The sequence below is a fragment of the Macaca thibetana genome, chromosome 6, assembly GCF_024542745.1.
Source record: "Macaca thibetana thibetana isolate TM-01 chromosome 6, ASM2454274v1, whole genome shotgun sequence".
NCBI classification, from domain to species: Eukaryota; Metazoa; Chordata; class Mammalia; order Primates; family Cercopithecidae; genus Macaca; species Macaca thibetana.
This window is the reverse complement of record NC_065583.1, coordinates 41544630-41557151: the sequence shown is the minus strand read 5'-3', so window position 1 is coordinate 41557151 and position 12522 is coordinate 41544630. Positions and strand designations below refer to the sequence as shown.

The 12522-nt window shown below is 46.9% G+C and overlaps 1 protein-coding gene across 3 annotated transcripts in view; it reads left to right on the top strand.

The window, feature by feature from the left end:
• CYSTM1 (cysteine rich transmembrane module containing 1) overlaps positions 1–12522 on the top strand; it is a 440735-nt gene that overhangs the window by 365382 nt on the left and 62831 nt on the right. For 2 of the 3 annotated variants that reach the window (XM_050795098.1, XM_050795096.1), the window contains exon 2: positions 9312–9400. The gene's annotated coding sequence lies outside the window, so the exon portion shown is untranslated. Of the gene's footprint in view, positions 1–9261; positions 9401–12522 lie in introns of those variants that run through there. The other variant, XM_050795097.1, reaches the window with a different exon arrangement.

Here is a 12522-nt window from a genome sequence, read left to right as displayed (position 1 = left end):
GCAGGGAGTAGAGCCAAACTCTGCCAAGCGGTGACTGGGACTCTCCCAGTTGAGGCAAAGTTCTCTGAGCTTGAGGCCCCAGAGGGCCATAAATACTAACTTTCATGTGCATCTGCTCCCTTGGAGGGCTTGTCACACCTGAAGGCTCCTAGGCCCTGGCTCCCAAGGATTCAAAAGCAGTGGGTCTAGGATGAAGCCCAGGAATCTGCATAATAAAAAGTGACACTCTCCACTCTGATGCAGGTGGACCCCATACCTACCAGGCTGCCAGTGTGGCTGGGGAGGGGAGGGGGCAGGACAAGCACACACTCATCTGAACTGAAGCAGCTCAGATCAAAGGCAGCATCTAAAATTAGGACCTGGATGCAATGGGAGCAAAGGTAGTGTGTGTCTCCATTGCTGCAGCTAAAGAATTGCAATAGAGTGGCCCTGGTCATCATGCAGAAAAATGACTCCTGATCACCAGTCCAAGGAGCCACAGAAATAAGAGATGGGGCCACGACCGGAACATAGATTGCCACAGAAGAACATAACTGTACCTTCTCCTAGGGTGCAGACAGGGAGGCAGGAAGGGGATTACTGGGGGCTGCAGTAAACTAGAGAGCAAGCTCTGTGCAAAGGAAGCCTCTCTTACCATTCAGCATCTCACCTAATTAACCCTCACAACAGCTCTATGTGGTGGGTCCTATTATTATTCCCATTTTATAGATGGGGAAACTGAGACTCAAAAAGTTTGAGTATGTAGTGCTAGGTCCCAAGGTGAGGACATAGGGGAACCATGGCTGGAACATAGGCCTCCGGACACTCCGAATCATAGCATTGCCCTTTGTCCCCTTCGGTGGGAAAAGTCACTTCATCTCTTAATCTTAAATGATCTTCCAAGCAACAGGAGGGGAGAGGAGGAGTATAAGCTTTCTTTGTCCTATCTTTTTCAGAAGGTATCTTACTCCTTCCTGTGTGTGTCTTCCAAAGATACAGTATCAGGACCTAGAGAGGCTGAGATTTAGAGCCTCATGGTGCAAACTGAATTGTAGGGTCCTAGCCAGGAGTACTTGCTTGGATCTCTAAGAATCTCACAACAGTGCCACATGCCTCAGCTTTATCCAAGCAACAGAAGGAGGTGGTGGAGGTGGTGGCAGCAGCAGCAGCAGCAGCAGTGGCAGCAAATCTGTCCCCAGTGCACTACAGTACTGTTTTGCTATGATGAAATACACATGGCATATGGCTACAAAGTTACTATCTTGAGAGTGGATAGAAATGGGATTTTTCATGTGCCAGATTTCACTTCCCTTTCTGAAACAATTCTTGTAGTAAACAGAGGTTTTCTGATCTTGCTAAGACCAAGAGGGTGGGAATTCCTTTACACTTTTAAAGTAAGACTATTGTCTTGTAGAGTTTCAGTCTGTTGATGGCGCAAATGTTTTTTAAACATGGATGCTATTCTGTGTTCCTCCCTCTTTCCTTCCAAAGGCCACGACAGAAGAGAAGCTGCCAACACCAGATGACCAACTCCTTTCCAGTTACAGACCACCCCGGTGATGAGACCTCCATATGTTGTCTGGTGGCCACAGTTCCTCGGCAAATGAGTGGGGAAAAGGAAAGTTTTGGTGAGTGTGGGAGGCCACAGGGTGGAGGCGGCCAGGAAGGACCAGAAAGCACATAGGATGTGACTTTAAGGAGGAGAATTATTTTGAACCATGTCTTGTGTGCTGACAGCATAATGATCATTATTAGGGCCTCAGATGTAACATGAAGCCTGCCCTGAAGTTAAATTTTCCTTTTCAGAGAAGCATGGCCTGTCAGTCCAGCATCAGATGGTTCCATGCCGACCTCCTCCATGGCTGGGGGTTGGAGTGCCCCAGCTGCTGCCTCCCTGGTAGCTTTCATTAAAGGACTTTGCTTTTTTGGTAAATAAGGGCCCCATTTTTCTACCTTAGTCTTTGAAAATCAACCTGAGAAACACTTTGTGTAAGTACCACAGATGTATTTGCAGTTTTCTACCCACATTTAGTTTCTGGGGTTTTTTTGTTGTTTTTTGTTGTTGTTTGCTTGTTTTTTGAGAGAGTTGCCCAGGCTGGAGTGCAGCGGCATGATCTTGGCTCACCGCAGCCTCCACCTCCCAGGTTCAAGTGATTCTCCTGCCTCAGCCTCCTGAATAGCTGGCATTACAGTTGTGCACCATGTCCAGCTAATTTTTTGTATTTTCAGTAGAGACGGGGTTTCACCATGTTGCCCAGGCTGGTCTTGAACTCCTGACCTCAAATGATCCACTGCTTTGGCCTCCCAAAGTGCTAGGATTACAGGCATGACCCACTGTGCCCGGCTGGCCAGCTAGTTTCAAGGTTGCTATCTGGAATCCTACCTCCCCAGGCAACCTCCTGGTCACAGCATGATCTCTAACAGAGGGGCAGATCTGTGGCCTGAGTTGTGCCCAGACAAATTTGGTTTGGCTTTCACAGTATTTTGAAATTGGTTTTCATGTCAAAATCCTGTTTGCTGGCTTCTCTTGAAAAATCAGAAAACTTGGCCACATTGAGTTACATTCCTGAGTGTCAAGTGGCTGGATCTGAATGAGTAGTGCTCCCTTTGCACAGAGCGTGTTATCTGATATGCCACAGTCCCTACCACTTTCCACCATCCCCCGCATCCACACCCCAAGAGAAGATATGAACTAAAAAGCAGATATAGATATAGGTGCTCCAGTCTTGACCCTACCACTCATTTCCTGTGGCTGCTTGAGCAGGTGTCTACATCTCTTAGGAAGAAGAGAATAATGAGATGATGGATGCAGAGCACTGGCAGAATGCCTAGCATAGAAGAATCTGAGGATTCGCCATGCATGCTTCCTGGTATGTAGTACTAGTTCTTGTCAATGACACAGAGACTTGAAGACTGTATACAAATGGACACACCTACTAGAATGTAAGCTTCATATACAAAAGGATTTTTAAAAATCTGTTTTGCTTATTTCTACATCCCCAGGGCCTAGTGCAGTCCCTGGCACATGGTAGGCCATAGGCCCTCAGTAAATGTGTTGAATGAATATGTGGATTTAATATTTCCCTGACTTCTTACTCTTCTTATGTCATGTGCTAAGTCATCGGTCCTTTTAAAAATATAAATGCAAATAGACTTATAAACTGATTATTTCTAATTTATATGTGTTGAATTTATTTTCCTAATAACTGAAAAAATTAAAAAGCAGGAGGATGCTTCATAGTTGACAGAACTTCATTGCCATAGTCATTTGAGTCGCAGCCTGGGAGAAAAACGTATTCTTCTTCTAGGTTGATTTTCTAAGATCACTATCAGAAGGCCAGGCTACTTCAGGAATCAGTGCTTCAAATCAAAATTAAAAACACATGCATTTATGTGATACCTCTTGAGAACGCAAGTTGCTGTACAAACACATTTAAAGCATTAAGTGCTCCCTGACGCCCTTTCCTCAGAAGTAGTACTTCCAGAAAGCAGAGTGCATTTAGGTAAAACCAATGGCAGCTTCTATACGATGATGTCAACATGGCTCAACCTCTGAGTGCCAGAATTTGCTTCTCATTAGATACAACTTTTCTGGAAATACAAGAGAAGGTAAGTTGATTTCCAAGTGAATTCAAGCCTATTGGAGTATTATATTACAGAACCTTTCAATAGGAGCTTTCAGGAGGCTTGTGGTTTCAGTATTGGTGGCCTGTAGGGGTCAGTTGTGTTTTTTGTTTGCTCAGCATCCATTCCTCCTACTTCTGGTAACTAAGCTTGAATTTTCCTTGGGAAGCCGTTCTTCCACACTTTCAACTGTGGGATTTGGAGGAGGCTGAGTTCACCCCCAGCTCCAGAAGAGAACATGGAACCAGCCAAAGTGTTATATCCCCTGGCCATGGCCACACATTCAAGAGAAACGCCACACATTCAAGAGGTGACTCACACCTGTAATCCCACCACTTTGGGAGGCCAAGGCAGGTGGATCACTTGAGGTCAGGAGTTCAAGTCTAGCCTGGCTAACATGGTGAAACCCTGTCTTTACTAAAAATACAAAAAAATTAGCTGGGCGTGCTGGCGTACACCTGTAATCCCAGCTACTTGGGAGACTGAGGCAGGAGAATTGCTTGAACCCGGGAGGCAGAGGTTGCAGCGAACCAATATCATGCCACTGCACTCCAGCCTGGGTTACAGAACGTGACTCTGTCTCAAATAAATAAATAAATAAATAAAAATTTAAAAAATAAAAACTAAGCTCCATTCTAGAGCTTTTCTTAGTATTATTAGGAAAGAGAAAGCCTTTTGTCTGCTGAGACTTTTCATGGTGAGAATGAAATTCTGACACCATCAGAGGGATTATCTGAGAATGAAGACATGCAAAGAAAAGAGCTGAGAAAGAGAGAAAGAGGGGAGAATCCCGGTGACAGTGTTTGAATGCTTGGATCCAGCTATACCTGAAAATCAGATTCATCCCTGAATTTTTGGCTTCATGAGCCAATACATTATCTCTCCCTCTTTCTTTAAGCTGATTTGAATAGTGCTTCAGAACTTGCAGTGGAGAAATTCCTGACTAGCAAATTGGAATTTGAAAACATAGATCAGACAAAGAAGAGCCAAAAGAGCCAGGTGCAGTGGTTCATGCCTGTAATCCCAGCACTTTGAGAGGCTGAGGTGGGTAAATCACTTGAGCCCAGGAGTTCAAGACAAGCCTGGGCAACATGGTGAAACCTGTCTCTACAAAAAAAAAAAAAAAAAAAAAAAAAACCACACACACACACAAATTAGCTGGGCATGGTGGTGTGCACTTGTAGTCCCAGCTACTTGGGGGAGGAGAAATTGAAATGAACCAGAGGCCAAGTCTTAGTGAACTTCTCCAATGCTTTAAATCTCTCTGTACTTGACTGAGGAAGAATTCTGATAGTATTTGCGATCGAACCTGGGAGCTCCACAATTATATTGTTCAATTGGTGCAGTAGACTTTCATTCGATAGGGTTTCTGAGGGCCTGTGCATGCCATGTACCAGCAAGTGGACAGGCTTTCTCATTTTCAGGAGGGGCTGCTTCTAGTCCCTGGTCAGCCCTTCTTCACCCTTTGGGGCTACACCGTTGCCTTCTGACCCAGCCTGAATACAGCTGCCAAGTGATTCTTCCCAAACACTGCATTCCATTCTCATTTCCCACTTCAAGGAACTTCAGTGGTTCCCTAAGTTTTCATATTGAATCTATTCTTATCTGCTCAGTCTTTAATACTAATACTAATAGTAAACTAATACTAATAATAAAAACTAAGTTTAAGGCATTTACAATGGGCCGGGCACCATGCTTACATTCCATAGGTTTCTTAGTTCATCTTCAAAATGACACTATAAAGCAGATAGCAATCTTATTCCTATATTTTTTGGATGAGGAAACCAATGCATAGAGAGATTAAGTAACTCACTCAAAGTCACATGGTCAATATGTGGTGATGGAGTCCAAATGCAATCCTGTCCCTCTGGATCCAGACTCCATGCTCCTCCCAGAAGATTCTACTGTCTCAAAAGCTCTCCCACAGTCGGCTCCATCTCTATCTTATTTCCCACAACTCCCCAATTTCCACAGTTCAGTTAGGCTGGTCTTACAGCTATGCCCACTATTATCTAATTTCATTGTCTTTGCTTTTTTTGTTTAATCATGCATCCATTCATTCAACAAAGCATGGCTGATCTTACACTATGCTGATAATTTCATTATTATCTTTGCTCATTCATTCATTCATTCATCTAGCCAGTAAACATTTACTGAGCCCCTGCCCCAGGTGCTCAGATCACTGCCCTGACCCAGAATGTTTTCTTTACCTACCACCTCTCCAAATCCTATCTTTTTTGTTTTTGTTTTTGTTTTTTTGTTTTGTTTTGTTTTGTTTTGTTTTTCTGTGATGGAGTCTCGCTCTGTTGCCCAGGCTGGAGTGCAGTGGCACAATCTTGGCTCACTGCAACCTCTGCCTCCTGGGTTCCAGCGATTCTTCTGCCTCAGCCTCCTGAGCAGCTGGGATTACAGGCATGTGCCATAATGCCCAACTAATTTTTGTACTTTTAGTAGAGATGGGGTTTCACCATGTTGGCTAGGCTGGTCTCAAACTCCTGACCTCAAGTGATCCACCCGCCTCGGCCTTCCAAAGTGCTGGGATTACAGGCGTGAGCCACCGTGCCTGGCCAATCCTGCCTATCTTTCAAGGCTCTGCTCCAAACCCTTCCTTTCATGTATCCCACCTTAGCCAATGCAGCTAGCATGGCCCCTCTTTCCATGAACGCTGCGGGCACGGAAGGACATGACATAGTTTATTCAATTTCACAGCAGCCTGGCAAGGTCTCACACTGTCTTATCTTCCCATCGGAAATCGGATGCCTGACCAAGCCAGGGCACATACTCCTTCTGTATCCATCAGTCTTGAGAGTACATTAGGCATCCAAGAAACATTCTTTCATCCAATTGTTCAGAGAACAAGTGTTCTTGTTCTCTGGTTTAAATACAATGGTTTAAAAAATGGCCCTTTACAAAACATTATGAATCTGGGTTCTCTTTCTTTGCCCTGGAATTCACCTAAAGTTTATGATAGTCTTGTGAGGTAGATATTATCATCTCTATTTTACAGATTAGGCAGAGACTCAAAAAAGGTGAGTAACTTGGCTAAGTTCACAAAATGGATAAATCTCAGAACACAGGCTCCCAATCACTGCACCACGTTGCCTCCACATTGCCTCCACAGTCCTTGGACAGTTCTCCCGAATGAACAAATACTGAAAATTCATTGTAACTTCTGTGACTAATGGACTTTCACAGCAAATATGCTTGGCCAGGACCTTGTACCCTGACATTTTTCTTTTATTTCCAGGAATGGAAACCCACACTGCTGTTGTGAAGAAACCTGATGAAACTCCAGCAACTTCTACATCTGGCCTGCTGCTTAGTCCTGGGACCTGAGGTCAAAATCATAGAAAAGAGCCATGGGAGATGCATTCCTTGGCCTCATCTCTGTTCTTGAATGCTGTCAGCAACACTCTGAGTTTTTACCCACATGTTAACACTTTCCTCAGCGTGGATATGGAGGCGGGGGTGAGGAATGTTCTATTTTTCCTTCGATGGTTATGCCTCACCCTACCAACTCAGTAAAAGGGGAGTAGTGGTCAGGGACCTTACTGAGAATGTGTCCTAGCATCTTTTCTCCCCCAGCACAGCCTCCATATGACCCAGCTGCCATGAGAAGCTCGCCTCCCTTCTAAGGGAATTACCCCTACCTTCCACTTCATCCTCACCTTGCCCTGCCCAGATTAGAGGCACAGAGGCATGTACCACAGGCCTGAAAAACCATCCAGCCAAAAAGCCTGACTGTCTTGATGAGTCCTATCAGGGTGTAGTTATGGACATGCCTATTTCTGCTCTTCCCTCTGCATTAGTTCTCTGCAAAGGGTGGCTCTTGCCCTCGGATGGTACAAAGATAGTTTGGGGTGTGCATGGATGACCTTCACTCTTTAGAGGTGAACAGACAATACTGCTCTTCTCCAACAGCCTCTGAAGGACACCAACTACTGCCTGTTTCTGAGATGTTTGCTGCCCCAGAGTCTCCCACCTGCTTCTTCCTCCCTCTCAGTCCTCCCTTTTGTAGACTCTCAGCCTCCCTTCTCTTAATGCTCTTTGCACCTTTTCCTGGGTCTCTATTTACCCTGCCTTCCCTTTCAGCAACCCCTTCCCAAACCACTGCCGACTTCTCCTTTCTTTCCAATCCCTCCTCCCTTCCCAGCACTTTCACCTTCCATTGAATCCCTCAAGCCTCATTCTGGCCCAACTCCTCCCCTCACCCTCTATCCCTGCCCTTCTCAGATCTGCCAAACACCTCAGGCCTGGCTGCCTCTGTCCTGTTCCCACCAAACCTCCTGACCATGCTTCTGTGCTCCTTGGGACCTGGGCTCACATTTTCAATCTCTTCTCTCCTATTAGTACAGTTCTGTCTAGAGCCATGATTCTTCTCTACCTTTCACAGCTGTCTTCTTTCCCACTTATATACATTTATTTTTTTAAGTATGGAAATAAAAAAGTGCCACTTAAATACAATGATTAAGTCATAATAAACAGTACAAGTTGTACTTGAATGTGAGACATACCACCCATACACGTTTGATCTTCGAGGACCACATCGCAATCAATCTGCCCATGGCCCATTGCCTGACACTAAAAGATATTTACAAGAAGTTGATTATAAACTAATTTCTTGGTCTAAGATCCTACACTCTGAAAGGGAAGGTTTCAATATATATGAAACCTTCTTGGCAGTGCAGGGATGAGGAGAGTAAAACTGAGATGAAAGTCAGCAAGTAGTGAAGGTGTGAAATAGGCAGTGACTCTCACACTGAGACCTCCTGGGGATGTTACATTTTCATTTCGAAGCTGATGGTCTATCTGGGAAGCCTAGAGAGTAACAAAGGTTGTAGGCATATCATTATATTAGAGTGGTGCAAAAGTAATTGCTGTTTTTGCCATTAAAAAAAAATTGCAAAAACCACAATTACTTTTGCACCAACCTAATAGCAAGCAAGGGGAGGAATCTGGAGAGAAAATCAATTTCTAAAATAAGAAATAAAAATTTGTTTGCAAGTAGGACATGCAAGCTCGTTCTAGGCCTTGCTCTGGGAGCTTTTCGGCAACTTCTCTTCCTGTTGGAATAGAAGAAGGAAACCTTCAGGACAGAAGGTTCTGTCCCCCTTCCCCCTCCTATTGTGAATGAAGTCTCATTACACTCTAAAGTACTGGCGGGACTACTTGTTGCAAGGATTATGGGGAAAAGCAGCCAGAGAGCAATCCAGTTATCAGCCTCAGCCCCATTCCTCTGAGGTACAGCTCGGGAAGTAAGCCTCCAAACCAAGACGGGTCTGGACCAACAAGACACGAGGAGGCAGCAGCCCACAGCCAACCCCTCATGCCACGCACTGAGCAGGGTCCCACATGGACGCTGGTCTTGCCTCCCAGACGCCTGAACTAGCGGAGTTGGGGTATCGGGTGGAGTCTCGGAGAACCTATCCAACCTGAGGGGGACGCCTGGGGGAGTTCCAAGTATCCATCTCAGCTGGAAGGCCCGCTTGGGAAGCCACGGAGCGACCTCACGTCCCGGTGGCGCCGACTGCAGCACAGCGCTTCCGGCGGCACTTGGAGGCTGAGCAGTTGGAGGCGGGGCTCGTGCTGTGACGCCCGCCTCGCCTCGCCCCGCCCCGCGCGCGTTGCCAGGGTGATCAGGTGACTCCCGGTTCGCGGCACTGGGGGCGGCCGTGACGTCAGGCGCTGGGCTGCTCCTCACTCGCTCCGAGACAGGTGCGGCGAGTCTACTGCGGGCTGGTCCGGGCTCTTCAGGTCCAGACCCGACCGTTATCCAGTCGGTTTGTGGAGAGGAGAGGTGAGGTGTGGCGAACCTGGCCCGACCCAGCTGGGACCAGGGCGGGGATCAGGCGCGGACAGGGCGCGTCCCGGGATGTGCGCGTACCCGGGCTCCCGGGAGAGCGCCCTGAGAACTGGCTGGCACCCAGGCGGGCCGGTTTCAGGCAGGGGTTCGCGCAGCCCCTGGGGAGGGGCAGGGAGGCAGGGAAACGGCTGCCGCCAGCTGGATCCCTCCTGGCGCCCCGCGGCTACTCTGAGGCTCCTGGTCGCTGCGCCGCGCGTCCCGGCGGTGGACTCACAGGGGCTCCGCGTCGCTGCGGTTCTAGTCTCACGAGGAGTCGGCGGGCTCGGAGCGGGGCTTGCCACACCCCGTCCCGGGGGACGTCCGCGGGAGGCTTCTGGATTTCCTTGCCTTGGGCTGCGATTTCTGAAGCGCTGCTCTGCGTGTTCCGAGCTGGGCCAGCCGGGGGCAGGGGGCCGGTCGCGAGTCCCGCGGGTGGGAGCGGAGAGGAAGTAACTAGTGACTGGAAGTAACTAGGGGACGCGAAGCCGGCCCTCGGAGGCCGGGGTGTTCAGAGAAGGCGTTGCGGGGGAAAGGAATCCCGGCTGCTGTTGAGAGCCGTGGATTGGGATCTGAGCCGACCTGTTGGAGGAAGTGAAATCTGAGCGGGGTCCTGACGGGTGGGAACTAATCTCCCGGTAGCAGTGGAGGTTGCAGGGGGGAGAGAAGGAGGGGAGGACCCCTGGGGAAGGAGACCATGAGGAAAAACGATTTGGGGACTAACTGGACCGTCTGCTGGGCTGTTTTGGGGGGAGAAAAACTTTGGAGAATTAGGTTAGGGAGGGTTAGGAAAGCACCCTTGAGTGCCCAGCTGAGAGGCACTGTGTGCTGTGGGGAGCCATTGAAACGTTGGCTAGATTGGGGTAGGGGGAACACTGAGGAAGTTGGTGTGAGGGCAACACTGAGGAAGTTGGTGTGACATTCCGGCAGAAAGGTGACAACACTCTTCTCTGATGGGATGCCTCGAACCCTGCTTATGAAATACTTGTAACCGACAAGGGTAGGGGCTCAGGCAGCCAGGTGCCTTCTCCAGCCGTTGTTGGCAGATCTTTGAAAATTTAACAAAAAATAATTGTACATATTTATAGATTTATACAATATGATACATGTAAACTTTGTGGGGTAATCATGTTAGCAGATTTTTTTTTTTTTTTTTCTGAATTCCTTCTTATGAAAGGACCCACCCAAGGGCAGCTCATTTTCGAGTATCTCATTTGACTGGATTTAATGACTGGTTGAGAGCTATGCCCCCCTCAGTATGCAGGGAGGTTATAGCGTCCACAACACTTTGCCCTTCAGAGGTTTCAGAGTGTCTTACAAACACCTCTTATACCTACGGTGAAATCCAAACCCCAAATGACTGGTAAGAGATTTAATAGGGGGAAGTTATTAAAGGAGAACCAGCATTGAAAACATTCATATGGGGGCACTGGGTGAGCTGAAAGGAGTCCCATACTATTTATTAATTGTAGATCAAAGATCTCTAGTCCTGGCCGGGCGCGGTGGCTCACGCCTGTAATCCCAGCACCTTGGGAGGCCAAAGCGGGCGGATCACGAGGTCAGGAGATCGAGACCATCCTGACTAACACGGTGAAACCCCGTCTCTACTAAAAATACAAAAAATAAGCCGGGCGTGGTGGCGGGCGCCTGTAGTCCCAGCTACACAGGAGGCTGAGGCAGGAGAATGGCGTGAACCCGGGAGGCAGAGCGGGCAGTGAGCCGAGACTGCGCCACTGCACTCCAGCCTGGGCGACAGAACGAGACTCTGTCTCAAAAAAAAAAAAAAAAAAAAAAAAAAAAAAAATCTCTAGTCCTTTCCTACCAGCTTTGAGTTTCTCAGTGTAAGGCTGCCTGTTAGCCATTTTGTCTTAATTTCATGAGCAACAGGAAAAATATATTTTGGTTATATGAAAAAGAATGCTTTGGGAAAAATTTATGATTTTTCCCAGCCCTGAAATTTATTGGTGCTATAACCAAAAAAATACACAGCTGTCTATTTTATTTTATTTATTTGTTTATTTTTGAGACAGAGTCTTGCTCTGTCGCCCAGGCTGGAGTGCAGTGTTGAGATCTCGGCTCACTGCAACCTTTGCCTCCTGGGTTCAAGAACTGTCTATTTTATATTGAAACTTACCAGCGTCTGTTTTCTAGGAGGTAGTGAAATTTATTTTGTATTTCTTTGACTCCAGAAAACAGAATTGGACCTCCAGGGATCCTGTACAGTAAAAGGCAGGTTTGGAAATTGTGAAGGAAGATGGCCGCAGCTGGTTTGTGCGTAAATATAGAAACCAGTGCAGCACTCAAAGGAGGACAAATCCAGGGTGAGACCTGGGGAAACGGGACTTCCAATCAGATCAGTGAAGTCATTCTCTGTAAAAGAAGCCCCGAAGTGTGTAAAAGGCCAGAGTAGTTTTCTCTCCCTGTGTTCCTGCTGAGTGGTAGAGATTATGATAGTGATTTTTAAGGGGCTTTGCAGGAGCCTGTAATATTAAGAATCGCTGGAAATCAGATGTCTTGACCACATTAAAAAATTTAGAAAAGTAACTATTTTCCAGATCTCTTTGATAATATTTGAGGTGACCAACTAATTGTGGTTCCTTTGGAAAGAAACGGTCCACCCCGTCCTTTCCCAAACAAAATAACTATGTGCTGTCAGGGCAGTTAAGTAGGCCAAAAGTTTTTGGAAATATTCTGCTTTCATTCACCCCTGCCACCCCCGTAAGTTTTCCCATTGGTAGAGAACTTAAGACTTTACTGTCAGGAAACAAATGTTAGTGTGTTTCCCTAAATACAAGCTATAATAAACAACAGGGCTGGGCTTTAACAGAAACGCTCTTTCTTAAGGGGAACTGGGCTGAGGTGAAAGGCAGGGCTGGGATATGGGCTGGAGCATTTTGAGCTCACCTTTAGTCAACTAAGGCCTTGATCAGGGCACTCCTTTCTTGGCACAGAAACTTTCTTTGACCTTGAATGCGGGTCAGTACCTCCTCACAGAGGTACCGAGGAGAATTAATGAGAGGCTTATATGAAATTTGAGCTCCTCCAAGGCAGAATATTTTACTTCTTGGATGAATGGTATA